The 15,032-nt window shown below is 38.8% G+C and overlaps 1 protein-coding gene across 1 annotated transcript in view; it reads left to right on the top strand.

Annotated features, from left to right (window-relative positions):
• RYR3 (ryanodine receptor 3) overlaps positions 1 to 15,032 on the top strand; it is a 529,492-nt gene that overhangs the window by 169,244 nt on the left and 345,216 nt on the right. The window lies entirely within an intron of this gene.

Here is a 15,032-nt window from a genome sequence, read left to right as displayed (position 1 = left end):
GAAGCCCACTGCTCTCAGTTCAGACTGCGCTGAGCTCCTGCGATCGTTACACCTGCCTGCCCACTGTGACCTGGGAGCAGAGAGGAGTGTTTGCTCTAGTCCCTGCCTGCGTGGTGGCATGTAATGTCATGTTTCTTCAGCCAAACCTTTTCTTCCTCCAGTTTCAGACTGTCTCTACTTTTCGTGATCTGTCAAGTATATCCATGTGCTCAGCAAGATCACCATACTTGGCGGTCCTGGCCAGACCTTTAGCTCAGTCAGGGTTCTCCAGAGAAACAGAACCAGTGGGATCTCTCCCTTTCTCTCGATGGGTGGGTGGATGGAGAGATGATGGATTTAAGATATTGCCTCACGCAATTATTGGGTCTGGTAAGTCTAAAATCTATACATCAAGTCAGTAGGGTTGAAACTCAGGGAGAAGTTCATGCTGTCTTGCAGAATATCTCTTCTCCAGGAAACCTCGGTTTTTATTTTTAAAGCCTTTAAAAGATGGCGTGAGGCCCACCCACATGATCAAGGGTCATCACCTTAACTTGAAGTCAACTGATTATAGATGTTAATCACATCTATCAAATACCTTCACATCAATGCCTGGATTGGTGTTTGGTTAAATAACAGAGTACTGTGGTCTAGCCAAGCTGACATACAGCTAACCATCTTACCCTCCTCACAGAGCCATTTTTTTAAAACAGAAAATGGTTACTATATTTTCCAGTAGGCCCACCGGATTAGCATGCTGTTTCTCCACATGAACATCTACAACACAGACATGCATGGTGTGGCTGAACACCAGATGTGCACTGTGAAGGCAGCATGTCCCAGAAGCCCCTGTGCTCTCCATCACTGTTTTGCCCTCCCAGGGAGGTCACCAATCCCTGAGTTCAAACATCGATCAGTGACATGTGTGACCAGTGCCAAAAGGACAGAGTCCCATTAAAATAAGTGGCAGAGAGAAAAGGAAGATGTTTTTATCTTTTTTAAAGGCATTAGACTTGATTTCCCTGAGGTCTTTTCTCATTTGCTTTTGTCCTTAGCTAGATATTTTTCTTTTCATTCCCAGCCGTCTGGGATAATAGGAAGATGACTAGATTAGAAGTCAAGAAGTTAATCCTCAACCACTAGCTAGTCATGTGACTACAGGCAAGTCACTCAACCTTGCTTTCCGTTTCCTCATCTGCCAGATGAGGTACATCCTGGTGCAGTGGAACGAGCATTGGCCTAAACTGAAAACCAGTGGTCTCATTTTCTAGTCATCCACTGAGTGGGTCATGGGGCAGTGGTTTGGGGCACAGGTTCTGGAGCCAGACTGTCAGAGTTGGAGTCCTGTCTCTCACCACATACCAGCTAAGCCGGGATCTTGGCCAAGGTACTTGACCTTTCTGTGCTTAGTTTCTGCACCTGCTTAATGAGAATTTAATAGTAACTACCTAAAGAGGTTTTTCTTAGGATTAAATGAGTTAATACCTAAGAAGTACATAGCACACTCTATAACTGTTGACTCCTCATTGACTATTATGATTGAACCTTGTCTAAACCAGATGAAAAACTATATATCCTAACCCGAGAATATTTTGTATCGCCCAGGAATAAAAATAACCCATACCACGCATAAATGCATTTGAGGATGAGAAAATGTCCTTCCTAACACCCACTTGACTAAGTGTCCTTATTTTAATTTTTCGTTTTAAATTTAAAACAAGGTAATAAGACTGAAAAAGAGATGTAACAAATCATAATTTACTCATCTTGTCACAACTATTTTCATTTGTTTTTCATTCAGCCTCTGTTCACATGCCACCTGTATGTTTTCAGAGTTGTACTCAGAGTTGACGTGTAAGCATTCTGCTTTTTTTTTCCTTTAACATTTTAGCCAGTTCCATAAAGCTATGTGGTCTCCATGGTTTAAAAAAAAAAAAAAAAAGGATGTGGTTTTGTTAGTTTTTTTGCTTTTTAGAGTAAATATCCAGGAGAAAAATTAATGGTGTTAGGAGGATGAGCAGTATTAAACTACTTTCCCCAAAGGGTATACCAGTTGTCACAGTTGACATGCCCACTATCATAGCATGAATATGTGTCTCTTGTATATACAGTATGAGGAAACTGCATCGTGAGTGCTTCTCAAAAAAACAGGGTCGAGTTCATGGAAAGGATAAAGTCTTTAGAACTTCATGTCCCCATTCCTGGGAGCTGCCTGCTGGCCGCCATTTTCTGTGGCTTCAGTCTTTCCCACAGTCAGCTACAGCTGTGCACACTGCTTCTGACCTGTCCCTTCCCTTTTCACTAAATATTTCCTCTGATTCTCTACTATCCACTTTCACAACCACCTTTGCTATTCTTAGGTTCTCAGAAGCTAACATAGGTGGTGCAGTGAAATGAGAAGGTGTATTCCCAAGCCTGGCACAGAGCAGGAGGCACACACCTCAAACAGCACTCTTATCACCAGCTACAGAGCCACCAGTGACCTTGGCATTCCCAGTCAAGGGTATTTCAAGCTAGGTGAGCCACAGAGAGATAAAATTGAGATAAATTCTAAGGAGAAGATACACCTCTAAGAAAGAAGAGATGAGATAAGGTTCTCAAAAGGTATTCTTAATGTACAAGCCCTATGAAAAGGAGGTCACATTGAAACAAGTGGTGAGAGAGTAGAAGAATGGGAAGCAAAAGTACACCAACACTTGCTGTGGACATGGAGACTGTTGAACACTTGGGAGAGCGCTTATAACTTTCTGTTTGCCGTGGCCCACTCTTCTTTGAAGGTCTCTTGAAACTGCAAATGTCAACAGATGGAAGCACTGTTAATCCACTTCCCTTCCAAAGATGCACAGCTCCAGGAATTAAAAGGTGTCCTCCCTGTTTTACAAGAAAGGTTTCAGAATTATAACCAGAAACCAGGAAACATGGAAAGGAAATGTTGCTTCTTTATTTGATCAGTAACAGCAAATGCTTATTGAGTGCTATTTTTAAGTGGAAAACGTATTCCCAGGAATTTACTACTTTTCCTCTCACCCATATTATCTATTTTGTATCTACAGCATTAGCTGGGGAAAGGGGATCTTACTTGGTTTAAGTTAACATCCAAACTCATAAAACTCACACACTGCTTGGCACCAGTATGTGCATTAGGGCAGGAACCACTGCTTGCCTTCTGGGAAGTGTCAGGCACACCTGTGGGAATCCTTGCTGCTGAATCCCCCACCCAAGATGAGGCCAAGTGCAAAGAGATGAGGTCCACTTCAGGCAGATATGAGAGTTACCATGGCTCACAAGCCTCATGGACCACAGGAGCCAGTGTTTCTTGTAACAACTCCACAGGCATGGCTTTTGGGAGCCCCACAAAGGACACCACCTCCCAGCTATAAGTCTTTACACTTGGGGAATTGCAAAGATATAGCTTCCTACATCGGGTAACGGTGTCTTCTCAGTACAGACTCAGGCTGCCAGTCAGGGATCATTTTCACTGTAAGCAATGTTCCCTAGTGGCGTAATTCACGTATCAGTTTTACCAGGTTGTTCAAGAACAAAACTGGACAGTTAAGTGAAGGTCAAATTCTCATGCAAAAGGAAAAAAACAATTTAATAAGCTTTATCCCATAGTATTCTTCATTGATGGCAGTTACTTCATGACTGTGGCCTTGTCGGATGTGTCTGGAACCCCAACACCTTTCCAAATCCTCACTCCGACCTTCCTTAAATATATAGGTCATCAAAAAATAAGAAGAATGTGAGCACTTTTTGGTTAAGATCGATTTGAACACACCAAGCTTTGTTTCACTGATTTTAATGAGGATGAAACACAAATTGCTGAGGGGAAACTTACCCTAGTGCCTTTTTTTTTTTTTTTTTTTACTTTTTTAGAGAGTGAGCAGGGGAGGGGAAGAGGGGGAGAGAGAATCTTAAGCAGGCTTCATGCCAGTGGGGCTCAAGCTCACAACCATTAGATCATGACCTGAGCCTAAATCAATAGTCCCATGCTTAACCAACTGAGCCACCCAGGTGCCCCACCCTAGTGCCCTTTCAAAGTCAGTGACCTAGCCAAAGTCTTCAGACACTCCATGTCTCAGAATGAAGTTGTGCCTCTCTGTTAGGTAACAATGGCCTCTCTTACCATGGTTTATTCAAAATGAAAAATCCAATTTCAAATCCAATTTTCAAACTGAAAATTTCCAGGGGAAATTTTAAGCCTATTGTTTCCCACCCCCTCTTTTGAAAAGGAAGAATAGTCTGCTCTGGTTTCTGCAAAGTTGGATAGGCTCTAAAGACCCAGGATTAAACATCTGTGATTGTGCAAACATCATTATGTAGATGGCATAAATGAAGAGAGAATTCTAGGCTAAAAATAGTTTATTTTCTACTATTTTTATTATCTTTAGCTCAGAATAGATTTACTGTTTACTTCTAAACAACTAAGCCTGTGCAAATTTGCAGAGAGTGAGGCTCACCCTGAGGTTGTACACTTTCCTTTGAACTTCTGATTGATATTTTAGAGGGTAGTATTCTCTATGGACTTAAGATCTTATGAAAAGCCAAACTATTACAAAACATGCTTTAAAAACTTTGTTATGTAATAGAGACTTCTAGGTGAAAGATGTGATCTTTTTGTTTGACATTTATCAGGCATCATGTGCTATATGCCATGTACTACAATGGGTGCTTACATGGTCTCATTTAATTTTTATATCTCTATGGAGCAAATATTGATTTCATTTATGGAGAGGAAAGATACAAGAATTTAGACAAAGTTACGTAAATTCCTGAGGATGATTCATTCTAAACTTGAATCACTACTTCTGTAGTACTCAGCAATAAAGAATATCACAGATCCAACTTAAGGATAAAGAAGCCATATTTCTCCATGTGGTTAGATTTTAAGACTACCTGGGCAGATCTCCATACCCCCTCCCACAACCTTCATGCATCTGTCCTCTGAATGCCTGACATTCCAAAGTTAGAAATACGTATTTTGTTTAAATCAAATAGGAACTATTAAAATGCAAATGTTCTGAGAGAGCACATGAAGCAATATTAGATTTCTAGAGGTAATTTTTTTTTAGTATAAATGGCATAATCAGATATTTTCTTGAAATTAAGTTGTTGGAGGAATAAAGCAGATGACTGAGTGCCTCTGTATTGGGATATAAGGCATAGAAACACTGTGAATGTGGGATCGAACATCTACAGCATTGAATTGCAATAGTTTACCTCCCTTCCACCAGGCTCTTAGCACTGAAGATTGTGGTTGAGACAGTGGTTAAGAAATATGACCTTGGGCCATGGAGAAAGATTGCCTGGGCTGGTAATTCAGGCTCCACCGCTTAACAGCTGTCTGACTATGGTTCAATGAGTTTACCTTAACCTGCCTCAGTTTCCTCTGCTTGAAAACGGTAATCATCTCATAGGATTGTTATGAGGATTCAGTTACATGGGTTCCCAATTGTAAGGTACTTATAACAGTGCCTGACATACCCCCAAGTGCTTTTTAGGCAATAGCTTTTATTATCCCAAGTATAGATTCAGACATAAATTAGGTCCCCAAGAAGTATTGTTTGACTGAATTAAGTTACCCACATATTGAATTACTTAAATATTTCTTTTATTTTTATTTTAATTCCAGTATAGTGAACATACAATATTGTATTTGTTCTAGGTGTACAATATAGTGATTTCGACAAGTCTATAAATTACTCGGTGCCCATCATAAGTGTACTCTTAATCTCCTTTACCCTCCACCCCCCGTAACTATCGATTTGTTGTCTATAGTTAAGAGTCTGCTTTTGGTTTGTTTTTTTAACTTCTTAAACTCCACATGTGAGTGAAATCATATGTTATTTGTCTTTCTCTGACTTATTTAATTTAGCATTATACTCTTTAGCTCTATCCACATTGTTGCAAATGGCCAAGATTTCATTTTTTGTGTGTGTGGATAATAAACCTTTGTATATAAATACCACAGTGTCTTTATCCATTCATCTATTGATGAACACTTGGGCTGCTTCCATAACTGGCTATTGTAAATAAGGCTGCAGTAAACATAGGGGTGCACATAGCTTTTCGAATGATTGTTATCATTTTCTTTGGGTAAACATCCAGTAGTGGAATTGCTGGATCATATGGTGATTCTATTTTTAATTTTTTGAGGAGTCTCCATACTGTTCTCCACAGTAACTGTACCACTTTGCATTCCTGCCAACAGTGCATAAGTGTTCCTTTTTCTCCACATCCTCCTAACACTTGTTGTTTCTTCTTGTGTTTTTGATTTTAGCCATTCTGACAGGTGTGAGTTCTATATCATGGTTTTGATTTGCATTTCCCTGCTGATGAGTTATGTTGAACATTTTTTCATATGTCTGTTGGCCATCTGTATGCCTTCAGAGAAATGTCTGTTCATGTCTTCTGCCCATTTTTACTGCATTTGGTGTTTTGGTATTGAGTTGTTGAAGTTCTTTATTTTTGGATAGTAACCCTTTACTGAATATGTCATTTGCAAACAACTTCTCCCATTCAGTAGGTTATTTTTTAATTTCATTGTTTGCTCTGCTGTGCAGAAGCTTTTTATTTTGCTGTAGTTCCAATAGTTTATTTTTGCTTTGGTTTCCCTTGCCACAGGAGGCTTATCTAGAAAAATGTTGCCACAGCTGATGTCAGAAAAGTTACTGCCTGTGTTCTCTTCTAGGATTTTTATGGTTTCAGGTCTCACATTTAGGTTTTTAATCCATTTGAGTTTACTTTTGTGTATAGCATGAGAATAAATATTTCAAAGGCCTGGATTTGAGGATCAGCAGGACATTTATGACCATTAAAGTGAAATATTAATGAGAGTCAGAGTGAGTAAGTGAGATGAAAAGGATTAAGTAATGAGTGGTTAGTTTTTTAAAAAAATAAGGTGAATCAGTGAGATGTAGATTTTTATTGTTATTAACTTCTAATTTAATTCTGATATGATCAAAAAACATGTTCTGTAGATTTGAATTCTTGGAAATTTATTAGCACTGTTTTATGGCCTAGCATATGGTCTATCTTAATATTCTATGTGTTGTACTTTCAACAAGTGTGCTGGATAGTGTTTTATGAATGTTAAGATGGTTGACCATGGTGTTCAAATCTTCTGTATCCTTACTGAGTTGTATTTATAAGTTCTACCAATTACTGAGATAGAGGTGTTAAAAGCTATGAGAATTTGTCTATGTCTCCCTTTAGTTCTGTCAGTTTTGTTTCATATATTTTAAAGCTCTCTTAGGTGTGTGTGTGTGTGTGTGCGCGTATGATTTTTATTTTCTTGGTGAAATGATCATTTGTCATTATCAAATGTTCCTGTTTATCCTTTATCTAATTGTATACTTTGATATTAACATAGTCATAAACTTTCTTATACTTACTGTTTGTATGATCTATCTTTTTGTTTTCAGTTCTTTTATGTCTTTATATCTTTATATTTGAGGCATGTCCCTTATAAATAGCATATAGTTAATATGCTGCTCCTCCCCCTTTCTGCAATCTCTGCTGTTTTATTGGAGTGTTCAGTTCACTTACATTTATTGGAATAATTGATAGTATTGGGATTTGGTCTACCATCTTACTATTTGTTTCCTTTTGTCTTTTGTGTTTTTTATTCTTTTCATCTTTTTATGCCTTATTTAGGATAAATCAAATATTTTTGTTATCCTATTTTGTCTCCTCTCGGCTTTTTAGCTCTACTTCTATGTATTATTTTTTAGTCATTACTTTAAGGATTACAATACAAGTCCTCAGCTTCTTGGAGTCTCTTTTGATTAATATTATTCCACTTAACTTTTATCCTTTGTGCTATTATTGTCATGCGTTTTATTTTTACAAGTTACATAATACGCACTACTTTATTTTTGTTTCAAAGAGTCAGTTGTCTCTTAAGGAAATTAAGGAAAGGAAAAAATAGTATTTTATATATTCCTATATTCACCATTTTCAGTGCTTTTTTTTTTTTTTTTTTTTTCAGTCTTCTAGATCCAAATTCCCTTCTGGTAGCATTTTCCTGAAGCCTGAGGAATGTCCTTTATCATTTCTTGTAGTACAGGTCTGCTGATGACAAATTTTCTTCAGCTTTTTTTCACTGACAATGTCTTTATTTTGTCCCTATTTCTGAAGGATATTTTTCTCTGTGAAATCCTGGTTTGATTTTTTTTTTCTTTTATCACTAGTAAAGATGGTGTTTTACTGTCTTCCAGTCTCCTTTGATTTTTAAATGAAAAGTTAGCTATTCTTCTTAGGATTCCTCCATTTGTAGTAAGTTTTTTTTTTTTTTTTTTCTGGCAGGTTTTAGTAATTTTATCTTTGATTATAAGCATGTTGAATTCAAAAGCACTGTAAGACATCCAAGAAGAAATAGGCATCTGACTATATAAAACAGAAGTTCAGAAAAGAAGCTGGGATTAATCTTTACAAAAATTCAGAGCATCTTTGTTTTTCAGTTTGAATGGTTATGTATGAGGGTGGTTTTCTTTGCATTTGTCCTGCCTGGGTTTTGCTAACCTTGATAGATCTTTTGGTGGTGGTTGTATTTGTTTTTAATAATATTTGGAAATTTGGGGGGCATTCTTTGTTAAAATGTTTTTTCTGCCACATTTACTCTTTCTGGAATATTCCAATTACTTATAAATTAAACTGTTTCATGTTGTTCCATAGGTCACTAAAATGGCTGGTTTCCAACTATTTTCCTCCCTGTGCTTCACTTTGAATATTTCCTACTGGCTTGTCTTTATTTTAACTGATACTCTTATTTAATAAAAATGTCCCATTGACTCCCTCCAGTGAATTTTTTTTCAGATAATGTATATTTTAATTATAAAATTTCTCTTCATTCATTTCTAAGTTTTAACATAGTAACCTAAAATTCTCTTTTTCCATTGTTTCTGGTTTTTCCCTATAAATTAATGTATTTCTAATAGTTATTTTAAATACTAGACTACTAATGCCAATATCTGGGTTCTCTGTGGGTCTATTCCTACTAACTGAGCTTTCTCTTGATGAGGAGTCACATTTTCCTATTTATTTTGATGTCTAGTAATTTTATTCTAAAGATTGTAGATGCTATTTTGTAGTTGTTACCATTTGTATTCTTCCCCTGAAGAGTATTGCATTGTATTCTAGCAGACAGTTAAATTACTGGTGGAGTTCCTTGATATTGTAGAGGCTTAGTCTATTTTGGTTTTGCTTTTAGTTCTAGAATATAGCCTTTGGTCTTGAGATGTAGCCCTTCTGGGTTTTCATGAAAATCCTGGAGTGTTTCCTAACCCCTTCTAAGTAGCAAGACTTGAACACCAAATTCTGAACTTTAAAACTGGGTAGCTGCTGAAACCTTCACCCATTTTTAGCATTCCAGCTGTTGCCTTCCCTTGGATACTTGAAATGCTGCCCTGTACAGTTGAGTTGGCCAAAAATCTGTATGCTGATTTTGGGTTTTCATCTATAGCAGTTCTGTTCTTTCCAGCATTCTTCTTGTCAATTTCTTTATATTCTGAGAGCCCAAACTCGGGCCTCTGGCTCCATAGCAGCTTTTTTTCCTGAGATCTGTCCCCCATGAAACCTATGAACAGGGGAGTACTCGCAGGGGAAAATTTAATGAAATGTGGATATCACTTAATGGGCTTTCCATCTTTCAAGAGTCCTATTCCTTCCAGCTTTAGGTTGCTCTCCAGTGCCTTTAAGCAATTTTTTAAAAATTTTTGTTCAGAATTTATAATAGCTATTGTTAGGAGGGTTATTCTGCTGTAAGCTTCTCCACTCTTACCTGAACCAGAACCTCATCATTTAGTGTTCACTACTCTTTGAGCAGTTGAATGTTAAAAAGAAGAGAAAATAGTGTTAAAGCAGAATCTAGGATCGAGGGGTGTTTCCACACTGAGAAACACAAGCATGTTTCTAGTCAAAGAAGCAGGTGGCTCTAGAGAAAGAGACTGAGGTTGCAAAAGATGGCGAAGAGATGGCACTATTAGTGAGGGGATTAAATTGAGTGTAGCTTTGGTATATGCAAAAGAAAAGAGGAGGCAAGAGGATTTTGAAGTAGCAAGGACAGGAGATGAATGTGAAGGGGTCTCTTGTTAGACGAAAACATGAACTTATAAGGGCTGATAAAATTGAATTCAGGCTAACAGAATGTATAGGATGACTAAAGAATCAAGGTGGGAATAGTCAAGTGTCACTCCAGAGTTACTGGCTTTAGCTGCTTGTAGATGGCATGTTATTTAGTGAAAGGAATTTATGTGAAAAGGAATAAGTTAGGACAGAGGGTGGTGGTGGAGCTTATGAACTAAGGTTTGGACATGTTGAATTCAAAGGGCCAGTAAGAGACACAAAAAACTTTGATAGGCATCTGGACACATGGATCAGGACTTCAGAAGGGAGGTTGGGATGGAGATATTATTTAAGAGATACTGGCTTAAGGGGTGCCTGGGTGGCTCAGTCAGTTAAATGTCCAATTTCGGCTCAGGTCATGATCTTGCGGTTTGTGGGTTTGAGCCCCATATCAGCCCATATCTGCTGAAAGCTCAGACCCTGGAGTCAACTTCAGATTCTGTGTCTCCCTCTCTCTATGCCACTTCCTTGCTCACACTCTATCTGTCTCTCTCTCTTTCTCTCTCTCTCTCAAAAATAAGCATTAAAAAAAAAAAGAGAGATACTGGCATACAGTTAGTAAACCAAGCTATAACAGTGAGTGGAAATTAGGTGGATTAAGAAGTGGGAAGGCCCAGAAAATGTCAATATTTAAAAGTGAGTAGAGAAAGAGTAACATCACATAGAATGAGAAGGAGCATCCTGTGAGCTCAGTGGAAAAACAGGCATATGTGATGTCTGTGCCACAGAAAACACTTGGCACAGTGTCAAGAAAGGGGCATAGTCAATAGGGTAGAACGCCACCTGGAGGTCAAGTAATATAAGGATGGAATGTGTCCATGAGATGTGACCTGGAGGCCAGCAGCAGTCTCTGTGAGCATGCTTTCAGTGTAGTGATGAAGGCAGAAGCCAATTTAGAGGAAATGAAGAGTAAGATGGAAATTAGAAAACAAAGGCAGCTCATGCAGATTATCTCTAAAAGAGAGATAGTGATAGCTGGAGAGGGTTGGAGGATGGAGGGAGTTGTGTAATGGGAAAGACATAAGCGTGTATGAACTTCAGTGGAGGAGGAGGAGGGGATACAGAGGAGGGAGGGGTTGGTCTGCTGTGAAAAATGCTCGTATAGTGGAAAAGGCTGGTGTTAAGGACAGAGGAGGAACTCACTTTGAAGTAAAGGAAGAACTTCTGTTCCATTAAATAGGAAGGAAGAAGGCAGGGATGAGAGTAGATTTGTAGATTTTATGCATTTGGAAAGTGAGCTGCCTGGAGATGAGCGTAGGATTGCTGAGCAGTGTGTGGGCCCAGCACTGGGGGGCCAGTTGAAGTTGGTGACCATGAATTTTTGTTGCTATCGATAATCGTTATATTATCCTCTTCCGCAGTCCTTAGCAGTCCCAGCACAGGCATGAAAAAAGAGGAGAGTTAATTCAGCCAGGGTCAAAGTGTTGCAGGTAAGTGTGATAAATGACAAAGGGATAAGAGAGTCTGGGAGGCTAGCCAATGAAATCTTGGAATTTAAGCTGAATGGTAGTGAAAAGAAATAAGAAATAAAGACCGTAATGAGAGCAGCTGAGTGAATAAGAAAGCACACTGGAAGATAAATGCTATGTTAGAGGTTTCAGAGCAGAGTGGTTTGGTTGAAAACATGATGCCTGTGTCTGACCATGAGAGACAGTGGCTGAATTAGAGTATAGAAGATCATTGGTAAGAAGGAAGCAAAATAACTGAGAGGCCATAATAGATGATAGATTATTCATATAATACATTAGTTTTCTATGGCTGCTGTAGCAAATTACCACACAATAGGTGGTGTGAAATAACAGAATTTATTCCCTTTAGCTCTGGAGGCTCAAATCTGAAGTCAGGTTTTGGCAGAGCCATAAGCCCTCCAAAGCCTCTGTGGGAGCATCCCTCTTTGCCCATTCCAGTTTCTGGTAGCCCCATGTATTCTGTGTTGATAACCGCATAACCCAAATTTCTACCTTCATCTTCACATGGTCCTTTTCTCTGTGTATCTGTCTTCACATGGTATTTTCCTCTTCCTTATAAAGACATCAGTCATACTGGATTGGGTCTCACCCTACTGACCTCATCTTATTTTGATTACATCTTCCAAGACCCTATTTCCAAATATAGTCATATTCACAGGTGCTGGGGGTTAGGTCTTCGTATATTTTGAGAGGACACAATTCAACAAATAAAAATGTCAATGTTCAAATTACCAGTAGTAGGAATGAAAAGGGGCCAGAGATTTCAGTGAAGGGCAGGTCCAGGAAATACACAAACACCAGTGAGGGAGGGAGTGGAGGATGATGTTACCAGGAGTAGGAAGCTTAAAGAAGAGTAAGTTCTCTTCTTCTTAAGTTCTTTAAGAAGAGTAATGATCTAGAGACAGTCCTGGTGGGAAAGGACACAGAGCCTACCTCTTAATCTTCGGTCACCTGAGGTATGAGAGAATGAGCATCCTGTAATCGGGAAGTCTCCAAGGGAAGTGGTGTCTTTTGGTAGTAGCTGGGTTTCATGTATCCAGGCAGTATTCAGAGAGAAGGCAGAGGATGAATGATGGAATATGTTGGTTGTGGAGTACACTTTCTAGAAGAGAGAAAGGGCTGAGTGAGGCGATTGGAGGGGTGAGAGCATTAAGGAAATGATCATACAGAAGAAGAAAACTAACACAGAAGAGAATTTACACTGTGGCAGTTGTCCAAGAAAACAAAGGTGACAGCCTTTGTGGGCTTAGCCTACAGTCTTCTGGAGGATGGTGACCATTCAGTGGCATGTAGGAAATGGAGGCTGGATACTCATTCTGTTAGATGAGACCTTCTTTTTCTCTTAGCTGTCAGAGGATCTGTTTTCATGGCCAAGCCTTGCTGTCTAACATGTGCAGGTGAACAGAATCGGTAGGAGTATTCTGTACAGTCATGCCTATGTGGTGAGCTGGCCCTCGGGTGGGGTCCTGGTGGGGAGCAGGGTAGGCTTTCTGCATTGGGTGGCTACTCTACATCAGGTTATTGCTGACATTGGGCCAGGCACTATTATTGTTTTGTGCAGGGAGGAAAACAAATTTCATTTCACATTGGGCCATCCATGAATTCACCCAGTTGAAGGGTTAGGGTATAGGCCTAACTATGATCAGATTCTGAAAAACATGGCTCCAGTTCTTCTCAATTAGCAGCTAAACTATTTTCTTTGAGGAAGTTTTATTCTTATTTCTGTATCCACGTGGAGCCTCGTGCTCTGCTATTTCTAACTGTCAAGAGATGAGAAGGGAAACAGATATCCAAAGAAATAGCATAAAAGTCCAATGTAACACAGGTCAGGTTTATTAATGCATTTGTCATTTGTTGCTCTGAGGACCTCGTTAAAAAGGAAAAAAAAGTCCAATCTTTTAACCCCAAGATCTTTCCTCATCTATATTGTTCACCTTCCCACTTGAGTTATTAATACTGTTGTGATAACTGCTTGTGGAAAAACAAGTCCCCTCTTTTTATTTAAAGACAGTCTGTACCTTAGTGGTGGGAATCTTCACAAAAAAAATTTATTCAGTGTGTAAAGTGGCACCATAGCTCTACTGTTCATTTGTCATTTACTTGTTCACAGTAGGCAAATGGCCCCGGGTGAATTAAGAGTAGGTATTAGTCATACCCAGGCACCTCTGCAGTACTTAGTACTTTGCTCTTCAGACCTAATAGCTGCTATTTTGATCTAGATTAGCAGTATTTTTCTTCCTGCATCAACTCCTGAACTTACTAATTATATCACAAAGACTTGCTTTTTTCCCACCTGTGATTATAGTATCTCTTTTTCATTCATTGCTTTTATATGGAAGAAACATGATGCATTGCATTTGTGTTAGAACTTGAATCTTAAGAACCCAAGCCATGTCTGTGTATCATTTTTATTTCCCATGGGTGTTTTAAAACTTGAGGATAAAACTTAAGTCATGATTATGACCTTTTGTGTAATCTTTTGAAGTTATGGACATCTTTATAGTTCACAGATTGAACCATTTCTAAAGAACACTGGATGGCGATTTGAGAGAAGTGGTTTTGTTCTCCCTCCAGCGTGATGTAAGATGTTAAACAAGATAACCTCTCAGGTCTGATTTTTGACCATCCTATGAGGAGACTTTTGTAAAGGAAATGTTTAAATTTGTTTTAGAAGTTAAGATTTCCAGGCATTTAAGTTGACAACTTCTCCTTTTCTTTTTTTTTTTTTTTTAATTTTTTTTTTCAACGTTTATTTATTTTTGGGACAGAGAGAGACAGAGCATGAACGGGGGAGGGGCAGGGAGAGAGGGAGACACAGAATCGGAAACAGGCTCCAGGCTCTGAGCCATCAGCCCAGAGCCCGACGCGGGGCTCGAACTCACGGACCGCGAGATCGTGACCTGGCTGAAGTCGGACGCTTAACCGACTGCGCCACCCAGGCGCCCCAGACAACTTCTCCTTTTCAACAATTTGTGCAACAAGTTTATTCTTTAAAGTTTCATTCTAAATTTTTAACAGTGACTGTTAACAAACGAGAGGAATGGAAAAAATTGTATGAATCCTTTGCAAACAACATTTTGTTGGTTATTTTCCTGACATGGAACAAATAGGTGACTTTAAATAATTAAAACACACTGGAGAGTGAGCGTATTTTTGTTCTTCCACGTTTTTTTCAGGGAAGGAGTACAAAGTGTCTCTAATTCAGCCATTCCAGGATTTAGCTGCTTTCTCTGTTAGGATGTTTTCAAATAATTTTCTTTCCTTTTCGCTTAAGCTCAACTGAGCTTTATCCAAAACCTTTAGAAGATGCAAACAGCTGGTGTAATAAAGCTGTTTGTAAGCCTCTCTCAAACAGTTGGGTTTTTTGTTTGTTGTTTGTTTGTTTTAGCTATGGAGTGGTTGACAAAAACTCTTTGACCTAATGATCCATTTCTTATTGAAGCACTTTCATCAAGGATT

The sequence above is a fragment of the Herpailurus yagouaroundi genome, unplaced genomic scaffold (genome assembly GCF_014898765.1).
Source record: "Herpailurus yagouaroundi ecotype Mexico unplaced genomic scaffold, PumYag 184, whole genome shotgun sequence".
NCBI classification, from domain to species: Eukaryota; Metazoa; Chordata; class Mammalia; order Carnivora; family Felidae; genus Herpailurus; species Herpailurus yagouaroundi.
Note: the sequence above shows the minus strand (reverse complement) of the source record. Positions and strands in the feature narration are given on the sequence as shown.